General features: G+C 40.4%; 1 pseudogene; it reads left to right on the top strand.

Moving 5' to 3' along the window:
* Positions 1 to 4,146: 4,146 nt before the first annotated feature.
* Positions 4,147 to 5,220, top strand: LOC142436435 (transcription factor YY2-like; annotated as a pseudogene).
* Positions 5,221 to 13,906: the final 8,686 nt, after the last annotated feature.

The following is a 13,906-nucleotide window of genomic DNA, read 5'->3' as shown; positions in this document are numbered from 1 at the left end:
GAGGTAAATGCTTAGGTTGAGTATAGATCTACATTGTTAAAGGTTGTCCTACAGCATTAAACCACACAGATGAATTTGATATTACCTTAGGTGATTTTTCAGGCACAACATATTATTTCAGTCCAAGTCAATGAACTCACTGTGTCAATTGTTTTTGTGCCATTAAAACACTTGTATTGTGCTTTAAAAATAATTAAGAAAAGTGTGATATGTGATCAATGGTTTTGTTGCTGCTGTTATTTATTGTGCACTGTTTCTAGTAACAATTATTTCTCTTTTTAAAAACCATTTTATTGGTGGCTCATACAATTCTCACAATCCATACATACATCCATTTGTCAAGCACATTTGTACATGTGTTGCCATCATAATTCTCAAAACATTTGCTTTCTACTTGAACCCTTTGCATCAGCTCCTCAGTTTTCCCCCTCCCTCCCGTTTCCTCCCTCACTAAAGAACTCTTGATAATTTCGAAATTATTATTGCTTTGTCATATCTTACACTGTCTGACGTCTCCCTTCTCCCACTTTTCTGTTGTCCATCCCCCAGGGAGGAAGTTATATGTAGAGCCTTATAATCAGTTGCCCATTTAGAATTATTTCTTTCCATTTATGTTTTAGTTTATTTTTATACTTCATTATCTGAATATAACACAAACAAGCCCTTGCTTTCCAGAACTTAGAAAGATTTTTAAAGAAAATCCCCCCAATATTTTAATGATCATCTAACTAAAGAATCAGAAATTATTTATATGTATTTTAAGTAGTAGTCACACACTTGTTCATGTTTCTTTTTTCCCACTATCTCATCCAGCTAATTACTGTATGTTTATGTGTTGATACCAATGTAAATGTTTCTCTTACTGTGACATTCAACAGATTCTGAGTATTTCGTCAAAGTTCATCCTGCTTCAAACTCCTTGTATCCCATGGAAACTGTATAATATTTATAGTGTGTGAACAAATGTGTATGGTTAGTGGAGCACATTTAGAAGCCCACAGTAATAGAGTGTGGTACCACAGTAGAGTGTGGCAACCAGTGAAAGATGTTTTAGAGGTGAACAACAATAAATAAAATGAAATAAAGCAGGAAATACTAGGGGGACTTGGCTAAGGCAGAGACAACCTTAACAAGAACAAAAGCCCAGAGGGAGGTGTATTTTCTAGTCTCTACAGCTCTTGTGTTTAAGGATGCCCAATGTTATGGCTTTTGTGAAAGACAGCACATTACCAATAAGGAATGACAAGGTGTAGGTAGACAGATGATACTAAGAGTCAAGGTGAATGAGGGAAGAAGCTTAAAAGTACATGAGATGAAGGAAGGTAATGGCTGATGCAGTCACTCTCTTCCTGCCTGTGGAGGAGAAATGCAAAGCCCTAGACTGTAGGCACAAGGTGCACAGCAGCACGGGGGAACTCCAGGGTGAGGTCTTGTGACTAGCTCTCAGAGGGTCTCTGCAAGCCTGGGGTTATGACCACTTTTAGACAGCAGATGAAGCAACAGCAATCTAGTTGAGAGGAATTACTAATAGGTGGAAGAAGGACAAGCATGATGGTAGGGTAAGGAGGAAGGTAAAAGGAAACAGAAGAAAGATCTAGGAAGCAAAGCTATGGATAGTGGTATAAGCATAGGTCTGTGCATATGTAAATACATTAATTCTGAAAATAGAGATCTTGACCTACATGCATATATTTATAAGGCAATACACTAAGATAGTAGATGGACTTTGGGACTCTGCTCAAGCCCTCCCTCAATGCAAGAACACTTTGCTCTAACAACCTGACCTTCTTTGATGCTCACCATACCAGCATGATCACTGAAGACAAAATGGGTACGTAAGCAAATGTGGTGAAGGAGAATAGTGCCTGGCTATCAAAATATATACTATCTGAGGTTTTAAAGGCTTGAAGTTTAAAAGAGGCTATCTAGTAGAGAAGCAATGGACCCACATGGAAGAAGCTCATCATCCTGTGTGATCATGAGGTGTCAAAGAGATAGGGTAATAGGCTTCATAAGACCACAAAGAAGCAAGCAAAACCCCCCAACACATTGCTGAGAATGAGGGGGGTTGTAGTAGAGACGCCACCTCTATCTGTAAACAATGGGACATCCCCTTACAGAAGGGTCACACTGAAAGGATGAGTCAACCTGGGGGCAGGATAGCACTGATGAAACACAAATATTATTAGGTTCCTTGAGGCTTCCTCACACCCCACTATCATGACTCCAATTCTGCCTTTCCCTGTGGGCTAGACTGGAGCATGTGCACAGGTACAGAAAAGAGATAAGAGTTCACAACATACCGAATCTAGGAACAGGAATGGGAGTATTGATACCAGTCGGGGAAGCGAAAGGCAGGGAGGGGAGGGGAGGAAGGGGGAGCCAATCACAATGATAGACACATAACCACACACACACACCCCGGGGATAAACACACAAAACATGGGGGAAGAGAGATAGCAGTCAGTGCAAGATACAAAAATAACAATAATTTAATATTTATCAAGGGGTGACAAGAGTGGGGGGGGAGGAAGAGAGGGGATAAAAGGAGCTGATACCAAGGTCTCAATGGAAAGTAAATGTTTAGAAATGAATGATGGAAATATATGTACAAATATTCTTGATACAATTGAATTGTGGATTGTTACAAGTCCCCAATAAAATTATCTTTTTAAAAAAGCACATGAAATGGATTAAGGAAAGAGATGACTTATCATCCATTCTGTCATCTTGGACTAGAGCATGGGTTTCAAGCTCTCTAAGTAATGTTGACAGAGGGAAAACGACACAAACAAGGAGACGGCTTATTGTCTTGGGTTCTAGGATATCCCATCCATAGTCTTGGTCTTCTAGGGAGACTGGATTAGCTAGTGTCTGGGCTGGAGTTTGTGAAACATGCTTAACCAGGAACTTGGAGCGAGGAAAACAAAATGAGTGTGGTGGGGAGAGGCTGTGCTTTGATAAAGGAGAGCAGCATTAGTCTGAGTGGCTAGTTGGACATCATTGGCACAGCCCTTTTGTAACCCCCAGGGTGTTTCTGAAGGCAGAGGGGTGTGAGGTTGCAGTCCTAGGATAAAGGGTAAGGTTTAGGGCCCCTCTAAAACTGATCTGCAAGTCATGGTAATAAACAGATGCACAATTTGTTTTAGACTCTCTTATGCCCAGTCACCATGCATTTCTGGAATCTCCACGTCATCATTCCTCTAGGTCTTAGGGACAGCCTTCCAGCTCAGGGCTCTGAGACAGGTTGGTTTCAGAGGAAGGTGGGCTTCCAGCTCCCTCCTTGATCAATATTCTTAATCTAAGCTTGACTAAGTATTAACTTCTTCTGGAAAGACTGTCAGCTTATGGAAAATTACAAAAGAACTAAAAGGTGATAATAAGTTCAATAGATGCATTATACTGGATAAATCTGCCTAACAAAGCCTCTTTAGAGGGTTGAAAAACAATGATGTTACTTTGAGGACTAGGTTTATCTGACCCAAACCATGGCATTGCCGATTACCGCATATGCATATATAAGTGGGACATTGAATAAGGGAGAAATAAGAAGAATGAATGTGGTTGAATTATAGTTCATGGGCATTCAAATAGGCAAACAAATCTGTTTTGGCAGAAGTAAGGCCAGGGTGCTAGTTAGAGGGTAGGAAGTGAGAGCTCACATTAAATACTTTGGACATGTTGTCAGAAGTGACCAGTCCGTGGAGAAGGATGTTTTTTTTTTTTTTTTGGTAAATTAGAGGGGCAGTGACAAATAGGAATCCCTCGACTACATGGATTGACACAGTGACTGAAGCAATGGGTTCATCCTAAACTGTGAGGATGCTGCAGGGGTGGGCAGAGTTTCATTCCCTTGTGCACAAGGTCCCTGTAAGATAGAATGGACACCATCAGAACTATCAACAACAAGAGCCTCAGAAATTACTAATCAACACCCAAGGCGTGCACAAAATGCTAAATAGTTATGTTTACAAAAGTTATTTCCATGCCATCAAATGCACAAAAGCTCAGGAGACATTCACTGGAATTTAAGTTCTAGTTTAAAAGAAGGAATGGGCCCTGCCCACTCACTGCGTTCTTCTCTCTGCCTTCCTTCCCCGCTGCGGGACGCCTCCTCATACAGCCGGGAGCCCGGAGCCCGGAGCCATGGCCTCGGGCAACACCCTCTACAATGCCATGGACGGCCCGGAGATCTCAGCCGAGATCGTGGAGCTGTGTGAGATCGAGGTGGAGACCATCCAGGTGGAGACCATCGAGACCACGGTGGTGGGCGAGGAGGACGTGGACTGGGACGATCGCGGAGGCGGGAGCGGCCATGGGCACACCGGCTACCACCACCAGCAGCAGCAGTCCATGATCGCGCTACAGCCGCCGGTCACCGTGGACCCGAGCCAGGTGCACCACCACCAGGAGGCGATCCTGGTGCAGACACGTGAGTTGGTGGTCGGCGCCGAGGAAGGCTTCGAGGGCCAGATCCCGATCCCAGTTCCAGCGCCGGCCAGCATTGGCGAAGAGGACGACGATGACTACATCGGCCGCAAGAGCAGCGGTAGCGACAGCTCTTGTGGGGCGGCGGCACCGGCAGGGGCGATGCGGGCAACAAGAAGTGGGAGCATGAGCAGGTGCAGATCAATCAAGACGCTGGAGGACCAGTTCTCTGTCACCCTATGGTCGTCAGATGAAAAAAAGGTCTTGACCATGAGACTGGCTGGGGAGCAGATCATTGGGGAGAACTCCCCTCCTGACTAATCGGAGTACATGATGGGAAAGATGCTCCCGCCCGGAGGGATCCCCGGCATCAACCTCTTGGACCCCAAACAGCTGGCAGAATTTGCCAGAATGAAGCCAAGAAAAATTCAAGAAGATGATGCTCCGAGAACAATAGCTTGCCCTCACAAAGGATGCCCGAAGGTGCTCAGGGACAGCTCAGCCAGGAGGAGGCACCTGGACACCCACGGCCCTGCGTCCACCTCTGTGCCGAGTGCGGCAAGGCTTTTGTCGAGAGCTCAAAGCTAAACGACACCAACTGCTTCGCACTGGAGACAAGCCCTTTCAGTATAAGTTTGAAGGCTGTGGGAAGCGGTTTCCCTGGACTTCAATTTGTGCGCAGATGTGCAGATCCACGCGGGAGACAGGCCCTAGGTGAACAAGAAGTTTGCTGAGTCTACTGACCTGAAATCTCACATCTTAATACACGCTAAGGCCAAAAACAAGCAGTGAGAAACCGTGAGAAGGTAGCTCCTTCTCAGCTCCAGAAGCCTTTTCCAGAAGTGACTGGCAGACAACGCGCCTCTCCTTTGTAGATTGTTTCCAGGAAAGAATTTTAAAAATGAATCCTACATACCTAAGGGACATGTTTTGATAAAATAGTAAACATTTTAAAAACACAAACTTTATTAAGATGACATTGTTAAGATACCCTATCTTGCTCCGTAATCTCGTTTCAAAAAAAATAGTGTTTTTGTAAAGTGTACTCCCAGCAGGCGAACAGTTCATGAACTTCGCATCAAAAGACAATTCGTTATATGACAGTACTAAAAACGGAACTTCTTTTCACATTTTTATAAATATGGATCTCACCTGTTGCTTACAATTTTTTAAATTTTGTATTCTCCAAGTGTGCATATTGTACACTTTTGGGGGATATGCTTAGTAATGCTGTGTGATTTTTCTGGAGGTTGATAACTTTGCTTGTAGTATATTTTCTTTAAAAGAATGGGCAGTTACATGCAGACTTCAAAAGTATTTTCCTGTACAAAAAATATTATATAGGTTCTGTTTGCTATCTTAACTTTGGTTGTATTCTTTGATGTCGACACATTTTATATAATTGTATAGCTGTATTGAATCATGTAGTATCAAATATTAGATGTGATTTCATGGTGTTAATTTAAACCCATTTTAGTTACCTTTTTTCCTCTCCAAAAAATACTGCCAGATGCTGACGTTGCGTGTGCTCCCTTTGCTTGTTGAGTTACAGAATGTGGTGCTTGGTTGTAGAGTATACTGTACTTTGACTATCAGATGTGCATGCACACCATGTCACAGGGAGGGCGACAATTAAACGGTGGTCCTACAGACAGGAATGGCAGAATGAGCTCTGTAAGCACAGTCTTGTTGTCTTCTGTTGTCCAGAATTATCCTAATTCTTGAGCCTCCCAGAAATTGGAAGCTAAATAAAGCAAGTCAAGTTTTCCTTAAAAAAAAAAAGAATGGGTTTCTTTTATTAAAAAAAAACTAATAAAATAAAGGTGATGCAAAACTCACTGAGAAATTGCTGCCCCTCATTGATTTATAACATTCTTCTGGAGGTGAGCTGTAGGACATTTTCTAAGATCCATACAGCATGTCATATGGCAGAGTATTTTCCCAAACTGGGGCTCTGTTTTGCAGGCATCACACAATGATTAGGTGTTAGTCACTATTTTCCTGGCAAGGGGAGTGTAAATCATGTAGTCCTCTAGAATGAGGAGTCAGCTGGAAGATCAGAGGTTCCAGCCAGTTCCTGGAATCAATGGTAGTTGAATGAGTTTTAGGTTGCTTGCAAGGGCTATAATCAATTGAATTGAAGTAAAATCCCAGGAGAAACTTCTAGCATAAACAGACCATAGATTAAAGCTTAATACGGAGTACTGAGATGGTATGAATAAACACCGCTTTAGTGTTTTGTAGTTTAAGTTCAAGTTATTGAGTGTAGATATAACAATGGTTGTGAGAGGACACTTACCACTACTTCAATACTTTCTTTTTAAAAAAATCATTGTATTGGGGGTTCGTACAACTCTTATCACAATCCATATATACATCCACTGTATCAAGCACATTAGTACAGTTGTTGCCATCATCATTCTCAAAACATTTTCTTTCTACTTGAGTCCTTGGTAACCAATACTTTCTATCAGACCAGTAAATACTCTGACACCAATGTTAGATAATGATACTGCACGAAAACTGTAACCCAATACTGATAATGGATATACACTAAAATTTCTTTAAAATATTTGGAACAGATTCAGACAACATATTAAAATGATTATATACCACGATGAATTGAAATTTGTCCCAGAGCCCATTTTACATGAGAAAATTAGCACTGTAATAAGCCCATTGACAGAAAAGAGGGTCAACTGTCTAAGTAGGCACAGAAACAAAATAGGAACATTTAAAAATCAAAGGCATTGGGCCTCTTCTCAAGTCCTCCCTCAATGCAAGCTAATAACCTGGCATTCTGTGATTCTCATCTTCCCAGCAGAATTGCTTGAGTCAAAAAGGGTGTATAAGCAAATGTGAAGAAAGCTGGTGATGCCTGGCTATCAAAAGATATAGAGACTGGAATCTTAAAGGCTTGAAGTTAAACAAGAGGCCGTCTATCTGAGAAGCAGCAATGCCCACATGGAAGAAGCACACCAGTCTGTGTGACCACAAGGTGTTCATGGGATCAGGTATCGGGCATCAGAATACCCCAAACAAAAAATCATATCAATGGGAACAAAGGGTGTCAGATTGGCGACCCAAAGTCCATCTGTAAACAATTGAACATCCTCTCACAGAAGGGTCACAAGGAAAGGATGAGCCACCCAGGGTACAGTATAGCACCTATGGAACATATAACATTCCTTCCGTTTTTTAAAGCTTGCTCCACCTCACTATGATGACCCCAGTTTTACATTACAAATTTGGCTAGACCAGAGTATGTACACTGGTACAGATAAAAGCTCTCAACATAGTACATGGAATCCAGGAGAGATAAACCCCTAAGAACAATAATGGGAGTAATGATACCATGAAGGTAGGGGAAAGATGGGGCCACAAGGGGGAGAAAGGGGAACCGATTGCAAAGATCATCTTATAACATTCCCCCAGGGGAATGAACAACGGGAAGTGGGTGAAGGAAAATAGCAGATTGTGTAAGATATGAAAACAATAATAATTTAAAATTCATCAAGTGGTCACGAGGGAAGAAAGGTGGTGGAGGGAGGGAAAAAAAGAGGAGCTGATACCAAGGGCTCAAGTAGAACGAAAATATTTTGAAAATGATGATGGCAATGTATATACAATTGTACAAGTTATAATTGATGTGTGGATTGTAATAGGAGCTGTAAGAGCCCCAATAAAATAATTTAGTTTTAAAATGTCAAAGGCTTTTCATGTAAAAAAACTACAACTGTGACATGAAACAGGTATAGTTCGATGTGCTAATATATTCATTAAAAAAACACCCCACTTAAGAAGCAGGACAAACATACATTTCCACTTTCAATACCGTATTAAAAATTCTATAGTATTTTCTAGATGGACCAATCATAAAAGGAATACTTTTTAAAAGGAAGAAAAGAGGCTTCCAAAGAGAAGAAATAGTAATTCCTCGAATCATCATAAATTAATGATACTTTACGTAACAGATTCCAAATATACCATAAATGCTACAGCTATTAAATATTTTTAAAGTTGTAGGCTACATTTCAACACACAAAAATAATTTTTGGCATTGAACACTCTAACCATTAATTGCTAATCTCCAACTGCCAAACCATTAACCCTTACACATTAACATGCTGAACTTCCTTACTAACAACTTCCTAAAGCACTGACCCCCCTAAGTACATGAAAAAGCCCCTTACCACCAGAACTTCTACTAACACCCTGAGCATATCCTGATACCCACAATAGTCTTAACATGCTTAACCAATCCGACCACCATACTCTCTTAACCTATAATGCATTTATCCCAGTTTTTAAATCAGGTAACAGGTTAAACTTTATTTTATAACCTTAAACCTAACTTAATGACCCTAAATCTCAAATTGAGAAACCCAACTCCGAAAATAAGAATCTTAAAACCTTAGCTCTACATCCTTATACCTTAACACATAAGCCTCTAATCAACTCCAAATACAATATGTTAGGCATTAAACCTTCAAAACATAAAGCCCTTTAATATGTCCACGAACATCTGACTCACGACACTTAATTCCTATTTCTATTCCTTGGCAATTGTTCTTGAACCTGGAACACTGATTAATCCCAGGATATAGGTTCTAGTCTTAAATACAGACTCTGAGTCTAATACACTTACAAGCCTAAACAGAACCCCAAATCTAATCCATCAAAAACTCATCTTGCTAATTATGTGTGTGGAGCTATTTTCTCTCTCAGATTTTACGCAAGCAATAAGAACTTGAGTAGGTTGGCAGGCAAACCTAAGAATCACAAAAATATTTTCAGTTAATTTTAAGTCATTTGAATCTGGTTCAAGGAACTTAGAAAAATAAAGAAGTTATATAGAGTTTAAATATGACAAACAACGTCATGGTCAAGGGCTATCACGGGCCCCTTGTTGATTTCTGATCTTTGCGTCTTGGTCTCAAGGAGTCTTTTCTAACATATGTAGGGATGTTACCCAATAAGCAAGATGCTGAGGGTGCAATAGCACTTATTCACTAATTTGTAGATCACCATTTAACCTGGTTTATCCCCGGAGGATAGGGTGAAACCCACATTAAATAAAACAAATTAATTACTGGTTATTCTGTCATCGACCCCCTTGTTCCCCTCATTCCCAGGGGACATGCATGTCACCAGAGATGGAGGAGGTAGCAAATTAAGGAGCTTACATTGGAATCCATGACTCCACTTTTCAAAATTGATCTTGGCCTTTCTCTCAGCCCTAGGTAAAAAGACTCAGAGGAAGAATTTGCACACCCCCTTTAATAGTGAGAGCTGGCAACTCTAAAATATTTGGGTCCATGTCTCTTTGAGAGTCTTGTCAGCTAACATCTTAAGCTCACAAGACATACTGCAAGTAGGAACTCTATCTTCACCCCCAAGCTGGAAAGGCATCAATTCCAGGGGCACCCTGTATGTCCAGTGCCAGGAACCCCCACTCACAGCACACTGGGCTCTTCACTTCTGAAGACCTAAGTCCTCGAAGAGTTACTCCTGATAACAACAGCGGCCTAAGCTCTCTCTGATGCTGGCCTGGACATTACTACCTTTGAGTTCAACCCCAGGGACTTACAGAGGCAAACGCATTGTTCCTCCCTGAGCCTGTCTTACAGGTCTACTGGCTGAGGATACCTGTCATAATATAGATCCCCCTGCTCAGGTTCCAGGGTCTCTTACCTTTAGGACACACAAAACATTCAAGCACGGATGATCCACTGGCTTTCCACACAGCACAGCCTGATCTGAGATCGATCCACCCCAATTTCAGCACCTTGAATTATCTGCCTCACTGGGTCCTGAGAGTGAGCTGGGAAATAAAGCAGTTAAATCACAATCCCCTGTAATTACTTCAGCATGATTAGTAAATCAACATAATGTAGCCATCCTTGGTTTAGTCCAGCTGAAGGCAGATTAGACCCTAGGTAGATTCCTCTAAGTTGCTGTAGGGAGGCATTCTTAGCTAATGCTTGGGAGCTCCAGGAACATCTTTGCTCACACATACACATGCACACGCGTGCACACACACACAGATGCACACAGGCAAATATTCATTTAATGGTAGCAAGTAAGAATTTAACCTAAAGAGAATGGGGAACCCGAAGAAAAATAAGAGACAATGGGATGATATTTAACATCAAATGAGGGTACACTTACAGCCCACAGCCTGCCTTTGTGGTCTCTGTATTTGCTCCATTAGAAAATGTAATACTTGATGACACTTTTTGTGTTAATCTCAATTATCAGACCAGGTTTGTTCATTAGTAAATTACTTCTTTGGCTAACTTCACTTTTCATTGATCAACCATGATCATCCTTTACGTTTTAAATATGTTTTCTCTCCAGGTTTTAACTGCTTAAAACTTCACGATTTTAATTTATGCGTACTCAGAGGGCACTATAACATTGTGGCAGAGCATAATGACCAATGAAAACCAATTGACTATATGGGTCTTAAAGGCTTGAAGATAAACAAGTGGCAATCTTGCTCAGAAGCAACAAAGCCCACATGGAAGAAGTACACTAGCTTGTGTGATCACGAGTTGTCGAAGGGATGAGGTAGCAGGCATCAAAGAACAAAATATCCTGTCATTGTGAATAAGGGGGAGTTCGGAGTGGGGACCCAAAGCCCATCTGTAGGCAACTTATGATACCCTAATGGAAGGGTCAAGGGGAGGCGACAAGCCAGTCAGGGTGCAGTGTAGCAACAATGAAACATATAACTTTCCTCTAGTTCCAAATTCTTCCCCCCCCCACCCCCCCTGCGCCCAATGCACACTATCATAATCCCAATTCTACTTTACAAATCTGGCAAGAACAGAGGATGTACACTGGTAGAGATAGGAACTGGAAACACAGGGAATCCAGGGCGGATGATCCCTTCAGGACCAGTGGTGTGAGTGGTGATACTGGGAGAGGGGAGGGAGTGGGGGTGGAAAGGGGGAACCGGTTCCAGGGGTCCGCATATAACCTCCTCCCTAGGGGATAGACAACAGAAAAGTGGGTGAACGGAGACTTGGACAGTATAAGATATGACAAAATAATAATGGGTTCATGAGGGAGGCGGGAAGGGAGGGGAAAAATGAGGAGCTGATGCCAGGGGCTGAAGTGGAGAATATATGTTTTGAGAATGATGAGGGCAAAGAATGTAAAAATATGCTTTGCACAATTGATGTATATGTGGATTGTGATTAAAAGTTGTATGAGTCCCAATAAAATGATTAAAAAAACAAATATAAAGGTATTGGTTTAATTATATCTTTTTAATGTATTACTCATTTGAGGATATTTTAATGCAATGGATTCACAACGGATGGTAAGTGATTTTGCATTCATAGTTAATGGCAAAAAAAAAAACCCGATTGACAGTGTCTAGGAGTTATCTGATACTTTTTGCTGGGAAAAAATGAGTATGTTTATTTATAAGGTATAAAATAAGTAAGTAACGTGTAAATATTGTGGAGTTTTCTATATAAAAATGTAGCGAATTGCACATTTTCAGTAAAGCATACATTTTCATCTGTACAGTTTCCATGTTAGAACAAGACTTTCCAAATTAGAGATGTTATTTTAGTTGTATCAATATTATTGGCCTGTTCAAGAAAGTTTTGCGTCAATGCATACCAGTGCCCAGTTTGAAAATTTTGAAGAAGATTGATTTCTGGATATTTTCTCAAGCTTACATTTATTGGAATTAGGAAAATCTGTGGGTAACTTTTTATCCTCACATTCTTTGGCTACAAAATATGAGTATATTTTTGCACATACAATAAGTACAATATTACATTGAATAAAATAATATTCAACTGAGGAAAGCCCTTTGAGCATCCCTGTCAACAAGTTTAACCATGTTAAACCACCACAATAACTCTCTTCAATGATACATTATCAAGTTTATGAAATTGAATGTCTCATTTATGAAAACATCTTTGCATATGTTCAATTTTAGACACTGTACCCGATCTCTTCACATGGCAGCAAATAATGATAGGTTTATCGTCTTACACTCTTGAGGTAGTTAATTTATTGTGTCTACCTGGCTGATAAACACATGTGGGATTAATTAAAGGGCAGAGAGATAAATGGCTTGGTGAGCCTCACCTTTCTTGTTTCTTGCTCTTTGATCATTAGACCAGTGTGCGGCTGCCTTGCTTGTTCTGTGCCTTAATTTGTAATCTACACTACCTGTGGGACATCTATCCCATCGACTGTGTCGCTGTAATTTGAGGTATCTTCAAGACCTGCTCTGCCACACTATTGGAATATACAGCTCTTGAGCTGTTGGACCCTGTCATCTGGCTGTTGGTGACCTACCTGCCTTGCTGTTTGCTGCCTGTGGCCGGACAGCCTGAATTACTCTATAGGCCCTCAGGATTAGAAGTACTGCCACTGTCTCACAGCTGTCTCATTGGAGTGAGTTGCACTGAGCCATTTGTACTGCTTTATAGATTATTTATTTCTTATGTTATCTCTCTCTCTCTCTCTCTCCTCTCTCTCTCTCTCTCTCTCTCTCTCTCTATATATATATATATATATATATATATATATATATATATATATATATATATATATATATATATATATATATATATATATATATATATATATATATATATATAATTATTAGCATTATGGTTTTGTTTCTCTGGAGAACCCTGTATAACATAATTGTTAATGCAAGTGTGTTCATATGGTCAAAAAATAAATGCTCACCTCAGCCCCATGATGCAAAGACCAAGGTTTATTAAGTGCATACACTTCATTGGGGGAAATGTTTGTAAAAGAGAAAGTGCAGAGAAGCCCATGGAGGCTGGAAGATCACTCAGCTAAGATGCAAATCTTACCCTGAGAGAAGGAAAAAAATGAGAGGTAGGAAAAACTTTCTTAAATGTCAGTGTAACCCAGCAGATGCCCAGTAAGTTGATCAGGTTACCTCAATACAAAATCACCCATTAGAGAATCACCTTCTTTCTCATAGACAAATGTTTGTGCTTTGTTCTTCTTGCACTTGGCTTGGGCTAGCCCTTAGAACTCTGTCTTATGTACAAACCTTGTGGTAGAATTCAGAAGCAATGTTTCTACCTTGTCTCATTATGCTCATTGTGTTGGAATGGAATGACCTTCTTAGATTTGATTGTGCTGTTATATGTTTACATATGAAAACATGTTCATATTTTCTAGTAAGATACATTGATTATAGGATGTTTTTTATTTATGATGAGATTGAAAGAAATGTGATATTCAGTCTCATTAGTGATATTCACATAGGTGATAATTTCACATTTCAACCTCATTAGTGATATTCTCATAGGTGATAATTTCACATTTGGTTTTCAAACAATATCCTTCTCTTGTTTGCTTAGAACTTTCATTATATTTCCTGAAGACTGTGTCACTCTTCTCTCTTTAGTTCTTTTCAAAGATAAATTTTCAGTTTGTTTTTGGAGTTAGTTATCTCAGCACA

Source organism: Tenrec ecaudatus, unplaced genomic scaffold (genome assembly GCF_050624435.1).
Source record: "Tenrec ecaudatus isolate mTenEca1 unplaced genomic scaffold, mTenEca1.hap1 Scaffold_269, whole genome shotgun sequence".
NCBI classification, from domain to species: domain Eukaryota; kingdom Metazoa; phylum Chordata; class Mammalia; order Afrosoricida; family Tenrecidae; genus Tenrec; species Tenrec ecaudatus.
The sequence above is the reverse complement of the archived record's forward strand: the minus strand, read 5'-3'. Positions and strand labels throughout refer to the sequence as shown.